The sequence below is a fragment of the Triturus cristatus genome, chromosome 5_2 (assembly GCF_964204655.1).
Source record: "Triturus cristatus chromosome 5_2, aTriCri1.1, whole genome shotgun sequence".
NCBI lineage: Eukaryota > Metazoa > Chordata > Amphibia > Caudata > Salamandridae > Triturus > Triturus cristatus.
Window position 1 is genome coordinate 584404219 of NC_140588.1, and position 9751 is coordinate 584413969.

At 46.1% G+C, this 9751-nt stretch overlaps 1 non-coding gene across 1 annotated transcript; it reads right to left on the bottom strand.

The window, feature by feature from the left end:
* Positions 1-8510: 8510 nt before the first annotated feature.
* On the bottom strand, positions 8511-8647 carry LOC146829039 (small nucleolar RNA SNORA17). The gene has a single exon (XR_014962368.1). It is a non-coding gene; the product is annotated as a small nucleolar RNA SNORA17 (small nucleolar RNA).
* Between the last annotated feature and the right edge of the window lie 1104 nt (positions 8648-9751).

A 9751-nucleotide genomic window follows, 5' to 3' on the forward strand; every position in this document is an offset into this window, starting at 1 on the left:
ACTTCTATATTTTTAAAATCGATATTTCTTACCTTAAAGTCGATATTCTTAAACACAATATTCTTGCTGTTGATATTTCTGTGGCACGATATTCAAAACTCTATATTAGTGTAAGTCGACATTTCCAACTCAATATTTTTAATAAATACCACCTGCCACACAGTGCAGGGTTGTTTGTAAACATCCATTTTTCAATGGAAGCTTGTGCTGCGGACCTTTTCTGCCCACCACACAAGCTTCCATTGAAAATTGGATGTTTCTGACCGCTGATAGGATGTTCGCATCCTAATACTGAGGTCGGAACCGCTACATCTGACCGTCATCTTAATGAGGACAATTGTCTTTTCTCTACAGATTTTCCCAACTTCAATCAAACTAACTACAAAGAAAAATAAAGAAAGCCTACAAAATATCGTAAGTATACCTTAAATAAAAATTAATCCACAAGTTAAAAATCCAAACAAACTCCAACCACGCCCTCTCACCCCCAACAACATACAACTGGCAAACAACATAAGTAAACATGGAAAAAGCAAACAACGGAAAACAAAAACAAAAGAACAGAGGGGCATATTTATAATAACTGACGCATCCCTGCATATCAGCAGGGATGCGTCAGTTATTTTGCGCCGCAGCTCCGCCACCATGGATGCGCCGCATTTATAATGCGGCGCACCATGGGGCAAAAACAGCACAGATGCGTCACGCATCTGTGACGTAAAAGTGGCGCATTGCTGGAGTTGCGTCGCAAGCGCGACGCAGCTTCAGCAAGGCTCTGGGGGGCCCTATCTGCACAATGCTGCGTCAATCCTTACGCCTGCTTCAAGCAGGCGCAGGGTTTTGACGCAGCATGGGCTCAAAAGTGACTGAGTGAAATCTTGTAGATTTCACTCAGCCACTTTTAGGAGGCGTTCCTGCGCCGGAACGCCCCCACCTGCCCTGGAACGCCCACATGTGGCACAGGGCTTTACAACGTGACGCATCTCCCAGATGCGTCACGTTGTAAATACCCCGCACCATGGCGCAGGATTTGCGCCGCTGCTGCGTCACAAAAGTGACGCAACGGCGGCGTAAATGAGGGACAAGTCAAACATAAATCTGCCCCAGAATATTTCTCAAACCCCAAAATGATCAACGCACCCAGATATGTAAGTGTATTAACAAATGTGAATTTTAAGTGTAAAAAATGTAAATAATATGAGGCTTATTTACAAGCCCTTTGCGCTGCTTTGGCTTAATTTTTCTCATGTTAAAAATTACGCAAAAGTGGCGCAAGGGGCTTGTAAATAAGCCCTATGTATTTAACATTTTCACATATATATTTAATCACAGTACACATCACATCGCAAAAAGGGAAACTTTTGCAATGCTATATGGGGTAAACATATTATGGGTCATTACGATGTCGGGTGGCCCTGTTCCGTTGTCGTGCCGTGGTCAGTCGTTCCACCGAATGTCACGTCGGAAGCAGTCATTACGACTGCAGTATTATGATGAACTTCAATACATGGCTTAGCGTCCAACACAGTTTTTTCGATTCCAGGAGGAAATTCTGAACGTGCAGTCCCATCCTGGATCCGCCTGCCCAATAGGATGCGTACTTCCGACCTGACATCTATGACAGTACAACCATCTCATCAGAACTGGTGGAACTGGTTATAGGTCCGAAACTCACCACTTCACAGTTTCACACTTCCTGTGCAGCTATGGAGCCCATCGCACACATCATACCACTTCTCTACCTACTTTACCTGCAAAATCGGAACCTTCGCAGACTTCACCACCACTAAGTGTCACACTGTCCCGTAGACACTGAAGTGATCACCAAGCTTAGGTGCACTAATGTGAAACTGCTCTGTAGCATGGTGAGTATGAGGAAGGATAGCCAGAGTCTGAGAATAAAATACAGAGATTGGTCCTACATAAAGGTAGGACTAGAAATGCGCCTAGACCCTGGTATATATGTGTTTATGTATGGTGAGCACACCACTGCTATACGTGCCACATGTCATGGCAACATTACAACAATGCACACACAAGCGTATGTGCCGCTGATACCAATTCACTGGCACACAATACCCTCCCCGAAGCCAATACCCTCTTCACCACTGCTGCGAGCAAAGACTGAGGGTGCAGCTGAGATTCTGCTTTGCACCTGATGGAGTTTGTTGCAGTGCAGTGTCAAGGTGCCACACCTACCACTGCCTCAGAAATAATAGCTGAGATATCTGTAACACTACAAGTACAAACTCCTATTGTCAGTAATGAGCCTACTACAAATCCCTATGTGTTGAAGTTACATTTTTGTCACCAAAGTGAATTGATAATAACATCCATTGCCAAAAACAAACACTTTGGCATATTAGGTGTAATGTAAGGGGTACATTCACCCATCTAGATCTTGACCTATGCCGGAAGTATTCCCATACCATATGTGATGTACCACTAAGTACAAAGCACATTTTAGGTGGCTCATATGGCTGCAAAAGGTGGCCACATAGATATGATATATGTCCCTGTGAGTCCTTATCCTAATTCCCTGTAATATGAAGCCACTCAAACATCTGTCATGAATAACAAGATAAAGTAGTCACAATGCAAAGATCACTAGACTGATCCACTCTACCACAACCCAGATGTCCTAAAGCTTGTGTATGTGCAACTGTTTGCAAGTGGCACATCCTACCTGGACATATACACACACTCCACATCACATGACACACAAACACTCTGTGACAACCGTGGCCCACACCTTACAACAAACATGACCCTTTGATAGCACATTCATCCCCTTGGAGGCTGGAAACCATGGTAAAGTATAGGGTATTTCATCCCTGAGTGAAAGATCTGGTGTGGGGCCATATATGCTACAAGACAGAATGTAAGCCACACCACATTAGCATGATGTTCCCTATGTCCAGTTTACTGATAATGTCCAGGCACAGACTGACATACTCTAAGTGTGAGTTAGGCCTAAAAGCTGATGTACATTTGTGCACAATGAAGTATAATTCAAGACAATCACACCATAATTGAACTAGCGATCAATTCTTATGACACCCATTCCTGTACCATAAGCTAGGTCCTCCTGCAACTAACACATATGCCTGTTGGAAATTTCAAAATAGACAAACACAACTAAGCATTGTTACTGACCCACAGACATCACCCACATAAAATACGCAAGTAAAGTGAATGGGACAGGATGGTTAGAATTCGTCTCATCTGTGACTAAAGGGAATTCGCACAAAGTGGCATCCACTTTCGCAACCGTGTCATTGGAAGTTCAGATCACTAGTCACAGAAGAAACAGCAATTGGCCCATATCAAGTGAGGCATACTTTTGCAATGTACACATTGCTTTGTGTACATGTGTGTCTAAAGTACCTATCATGTATGAAGAGACAAAACACCTCCAAGTGTGTAGACAACATAATTCACTTTGTAAACATCAAATGCATATGCAGCATGCATCCTTTTGAGTTCTATCCATTGACACACTTGTACACTGGCTAAAGAAGGCTGCATAAAACCTTGTATAAATAACCAATGTAAGGTTTGGCCAAGTACCCCACACCCTTACAGATACATCATTGGGACATTGACAAGATCCCAATAAACGTGCATACTCTTTGAACCATATGCTATCATTGTTAAACAAACAGAATGTAGTCACATATCCCAAATTACCCATGAATAACAGTTAACTTCAGTAGCAATGGGTGGACACAGGAACAACAAAACAATTAAGTGCTTTATTCAGCCTCAATATCTGAACCGTAAACAAAAAAGGCCAATGGGCAGTCCAAAAGTTCATTTTGTGGGCCAGCAAACTGTTGTCCATCAAAATTTGCCTTCAGATACAATGCAAAGGGATACAGCTCCATAAAGGGGTATCTAGGGGGCAGGCCAGTCACCAAAAGAACAAAACTAGGGTGGGCTGGGTTGGTCACTGGAAGGGTTGGGCTCAGGATTGGGAGGGTCAGCTGGGTCAGTGAGAGGGCTAGAGACAGTTGGGTGGGGACTGGGTTTCCACATCTTGAGAATTTTGTAACGATGAAGAGTGGTGAAGGGAATAGGGAGAGGGGCCTTTTTTGCCTTATGTTTCTTCCCTTGGAAGAATGGGTTGTGATGGGAAAGATGATATTTGGGTTTCAGGAGGGGGTGGGTTTGAATTTAGTTGGAGGATGGGTTTGTTTTTGAGGGTTGATGTGGAAGGGTATGGTACAGGTGACAGGGTTCTACTTTTTAGGTTTGGAAGGGGGTCGGTCAGTTTTTATAGGGAATCGGTCAAGGGCAATCAGGCAGAGTTTTTGGGCAGAATGGGTATGAAGAGAGTCAAGGGTAGGGGTTGTGGAGGTAGAGGGTTGTGATGGATGTGAAATGTCTGTGTTTTCTGGTGTGGTGTCTGTATTGGCTGTGTCTGCTGGTGTTATGTCTGTAGTGGCTGTGTGTGATGCTGTGGAGTCTGCCTGTTTGTCGTTATTTGAGTTATATGGTGCGGTGAATGTGGAGTCTGCCTGCATGTCAGTGGATGTGCTAGTGAGGGTGTCTAGTGTATGATGGGTGCATGTGTGTCTGTCTTTTGCCCTATGTCTGTGTGTTGGTGTGCTGCATGTGGATGTTGAGGGGGATGTGTGGGTATGTTTATGTGTGCTTTGGGTAGGTATGGGAATAGGGACTATGGTTGGGGAAGAGTTAGGAGGGTGGGTGGAAAGTTAGAATTGGGTGAAGGCTGCTGTGAGTGTTGAGGTCTGAATGGATTTCTGTTGGGAAGATATGCCAGAGTGAATTCCCTCAAGTAACAATACCATATGCTGATTGATATCCACCTGGAAGACATTCAGCACTGCTTTCTGACCCACAGAGATCTGCCTCAGGAGGCCAATGGGTAGCAGGGGAGACAGAGGCAGGGGGTGAGGTGCCAAAGGAGAGCACTCCCCTTTTAGGGGAGCAGTCATGGACAGCTGGCTGGGGAACAACTTCAAGGGTGACGATGGTAGGCGGGTGGTGAACTTAATGGGGTGGACACAGGTCAAGGGGATCCACCACCACCTGGGAGGGCTCACTGGAGCTGGAGTCAGATGAAGATGACCAGCTGTTACATCACCCTGCTCCTACATGGCGCTCCCATCACCCTCAGTGCCACTGGTTCCTTCTTGCTCACTGGTGGCATGGGAACCACTGTGGCCAGCTGCTTCCCCCACATTTGTGGCACTGTCTCCTTCACTGCCCTGGTGTGATGCTGAAAAAGATAATTAAGGAAATGTACTTAAATTGTTGATATGTACTGGCTACATAGGTTTTTTTTACAGTTTGTACTTGTATGTCTACATTAGCTCATATATAGCCATTAGCACATGACTGAAAGCTACATGACCTGTGCACACTCTCACATAATGGTGTCTTAACCATAATCTGATACAACTTCATGTTTGTCCTTAAAATTTTAACCTCATGTATGTACCAGATGAAGTATTGACTCTTCTTATGCCCTTGTAGTATAACATACTTGCCTTGTGGCATCAAAGAGAGAATAAACATTATTTCAAGTTTGTCGACCACTGCAAGGCTTGGGCTTGACAATCAGCAGATTGTGAGCTATCCCTAATCCAGACCTTGTTGAACAGCAGGCCCCCTGCTGCAGTGAACCTATTTTGATATGTTACTATCAAGATGTAGGGGACATGGAATAGGCCTTTTCACACTGTTCACATGACACGTGCATATCTGTCCACTGGCAGATGATGCAGTTGTAAGTGTCACATGCGTAACTCATGTAGTAGTCACATATAGAATGTATGCTTTGAAAGCCAAGATTCATGTCTACAAGTAATGTATCATGTCAGCACAGTGCAGCAACGACATAGTAGACTTCAACAGTGTAAATATTGGTACATGTCAACACAGCTTATTACACTGCCGATGTCAATGGCTGCAGATTACTCAGAGGACATATGGCTTACAATACCTCAAGGCCATGTAGAACCCTTAATAATGGTGATAAAAGGATTGGAAATCATTTAAATAATACCTATTGGCAACACTACTTACAAGCCTGTGAATACTGCTGATGTCCACATCTCACCACAACAAGTCAGCCTATTGCTCCCCGATAAACATCATCATGCACATATTGAACCTCATCGATGCAAATGTGTTCTTCACCAGAATGAATCTGCCCTTCTCAGAGGTACGTTTCCAAATGATGGATATTTTGCCCTCAACATGTTGATACTCCTTGTGACACCCATCAATGCCATTGGGAATGTGTTACTCTCACATCTATGTAGTTACCACCCTGTTACTAGGTAACACCTACTCTGTTAGCCAATCATGTGTTGTTATCTACACATAGGTCTAAATATGCAATCAGCTTGAAATGAGATAGGCTGCATTCAGTCCCTCACTTAAGGTAGGGCCAGTCTAACATGACATCAATACACATAAGTCTACACATACCTACCTACCAGCTGCTATATTGGACAAAAGATAACATTTTCTCCATACAGATCATTCACCACTTACCAAGGCCTGCAATTACACATTGCCTGCTACCTGAATGTATTGTGTGGCATATCACAGTCAAGTGCTCCAGCATCATGTAACACAAAAGTGTTGTTGCCTCAATACAGAGACCAGGGTAAAAAGTGGCTTTTTTGAGGAAATTTGTTGTGCATGACTACAATACATAAAATGTATTTTCTGAGACATTATGTAGACATGTGCCCATTCTTCAATGGAATTGCACAACTGGCAATACCCTACCTATTTTAGCCTTACATTTCCCACAATGAATGGACGTTACCATGAATCTACTATTTTTGCATATGCTCCATTTTACACATTACATGGGTCTTGAGTTTTTCCACACCTATAATTGTGAGAAACCGGCTGCAATACATGAACATGCATGGTATTGTACAAAGTTCATCAAGGCCCATACTCATCCCCTCCTTGCTGCTGTCTAGCTCTCAACTGCCCATTGAGGTTAGGATAGGCCACCATCAATAATATGCAGGCAATTAAGGGGGGTAAGGATCTGGCATGCACCACTTCTGCTTAGAGGTGATAGGCCAAGCAGGACTATAGCTATTTTCTTACTCCAGCCTTACAAGTCCTGCTATCATTTCCATCAGTGCACTCTGCGCTAACAACAGTGAACTTGTCCATAACATTGCCCAGCACACTTTCATATAATTGGAAACAGAATCTTTTTTGTGTGTCATTGCCACAATCTGCCCTATGTGTATGGTTACCTGACCTGTAGGTACATTTTTCTGTCTGAATTGTGCTTATTTGCTTCTCTCGTGTGCCATAAAGCTGCTTGTACAGGGGAAGGGCCACATCTACCATGGTTTCTAGCTCCTCAGGTATGAAAGCAGGGGCCCTGGTCCCTGTACAGCGTGACATTGTAGCACCCAGAGGATGAGAGCAGCAGCAGAGAGATGAGGAGGTCTGTAAAAGTGCAGTTTTCGAAGGCAAGTGATCTGTATATAAAATCGCGATACATATATGTAGACCACATAGGTGGTCTTCTGTGTAGGCAGTCAAAGGGATAGGTCCACGTTGGTTGCATTTTCCGAATTTGTCCAGAGGCTATGATTGCTGGCTGACACTCCACCTACTGCACGGTTCAAAATAGCCGGTGGTCCGTGAGTAAGCTTGTTCCATTAGTAATGAAAGTTTACAGCTGCGGTCTTCCCTGTAGACGGACACATTCAGTGAGCCGCGACTGTCACCCAAGCAATGCCTCAGTTCAGAACCGCCTCCTGCAATTTTGGAATAATAGTTCAGTCAGTGCAAATACATTTGCCAATGTTGGCTTTGGACTCCACCATGGCTGTCTACACAATATTGTGTGTTAAAGGAGAATCTAAATCAACAACCCACACTCCCTTGACAAAGTCACCTTGAGAGGAGCCTTAACCCCTACGATGCTCATGACGAGCTGGACTCGTCATGGCACACAGTGGTCGTGTGCTCATGACGAGCCCAGCTCGTCATGAAACATCACATGGGAAATCCCTCTGGTGCGGGCACCAAAGGGATTCCCTTTAAGCTAAAATAGCCTCGGGAGCTGGGGAAGAGCTTCCCCAGCTCCAGAGGCCCCCCCCGGTACCCTGAAATGACGATCAGCATGCACGTCGCGCTGACATCATTTCAGTGAAACCGACACTGCAATCAGCCAAGAGGCTCATTTCAGTTTCAGTTTCTACGTGCTCAGGGGGCTATCTCGGCCCCCTGAGCACGTAGAAACTCAGGAGAGGTATCGTTGGAAAGGGGAGAATCTCCCCTTTCCAATGGTACACCTCCCTTGTGGATCCCTGCTTGGGGAACCACCCACTAGGCACCAGGGAGGGGGGAGTGGCAAGGGCCTTTGCTCTCCCTAAACATTTTTTGGGCACCATTAGTCTTTCTGCCCCTCCTGGGGGATAGATGGGGCAGTAGCCCCCAATCTGCCCCCCTGTGGGGATAGAAAGCCCACTAGACACCAGGTATTTTATAATAATTTATTCATTAGGGGTGGGGGCTGCCCAAAACGGGCATGCCCATGCCCCCATCCCCTGCACAAAATTAGTCTTTCTGCCACCCTGGGGGGCAGATGGGGCAGTAGCTCCCAATCTGCCCCCCCTAGGGGGGCAGAAAGCCCACTAAACGCCAGGGATTTAGTTTTTGCCCCATTCTTGGGGGGGGATTGGGGCTGCCCAAAATGGGCACGCCAATGCCCCCACCCCCCACCACCATTAGAGCCTTTCTGCCCCCCAAAGGGGGTAGATGGGGCAGTAGCCCCCAATCTGCCCCCCGGGGGTAGAAAGCCCACTAGACACCAGGGATTTTCTTATGGGGTATTAATTAGGGGTGGAGCTGCCCAAAATGGGCATGCCGATGCCCCCACCCCCCCGGCCACAAAAGTAGCCATTCTGCCATCTCTGGGGGCAGATGGGGCAGTAGCCTACAATCTGCCCCCCGGGGGGGTAAGAAGCAAAAGGCCACTAAACGCCAGGGATTTTGTTTTTGCACCTTTTTTTAGGGTGGGGGCTGCCCTGGGGGCAGATGGGGCAGTAGCCCCCAATCTGCCCCCCGGGGGGGGGTAAAAAGCCCACTAGATGCCAGGGTTAGTTTGGGGAAAATTTTAATTAGGGTAGGGGCTGCCCAAAATGGGCATGCCCATGCCCCCACCCCCTCCCCCACAAAAATTACAGCGTTCCTGCCCCCCCTGGTGGGCAGATGGGGCAGTAGCCCCCAATATGCCCTCCGGGGGGGCAAAAAGCCCACTAGATGCCAGGGATTTTTTGGGCAAATTTTTATTAGGGTGGGTGCATTGGCATGCCCGTTTTTGGCAAAAAGCCCACTAGTCGTCAGGGATTTTTATTAGACAAATTTGAATTACGGTGGGGGCTGCCCAAAACAGGAATGCCCATGCCCCCACCCCATCCCCTGCAAAAATGACAGTCTTCCTGCCTCCCCTGGGGGGCAGATGGGGGCGTTAGCCTCCAATATGTCCCCCCGGGGAGCAAAAAGCCCAGTAGATGCCAGGGATTTTTTTGGCAAATTTTAATTAGGGTGGGGGCATTGGCATGCCCGTTTTGGGCAGCCCCCGCCCTAATTAAAATTTGGCCAATCACTGGCAGCTTAAACAAGCATGAAAGCACAAACAACAGTTCCATGTTTACCTCTTTTTCTCAGGCCGTATGCAGCCCATGTCCATTCAGAGGTGTAAATACACCAAAGGACATTGTTGAAAGCC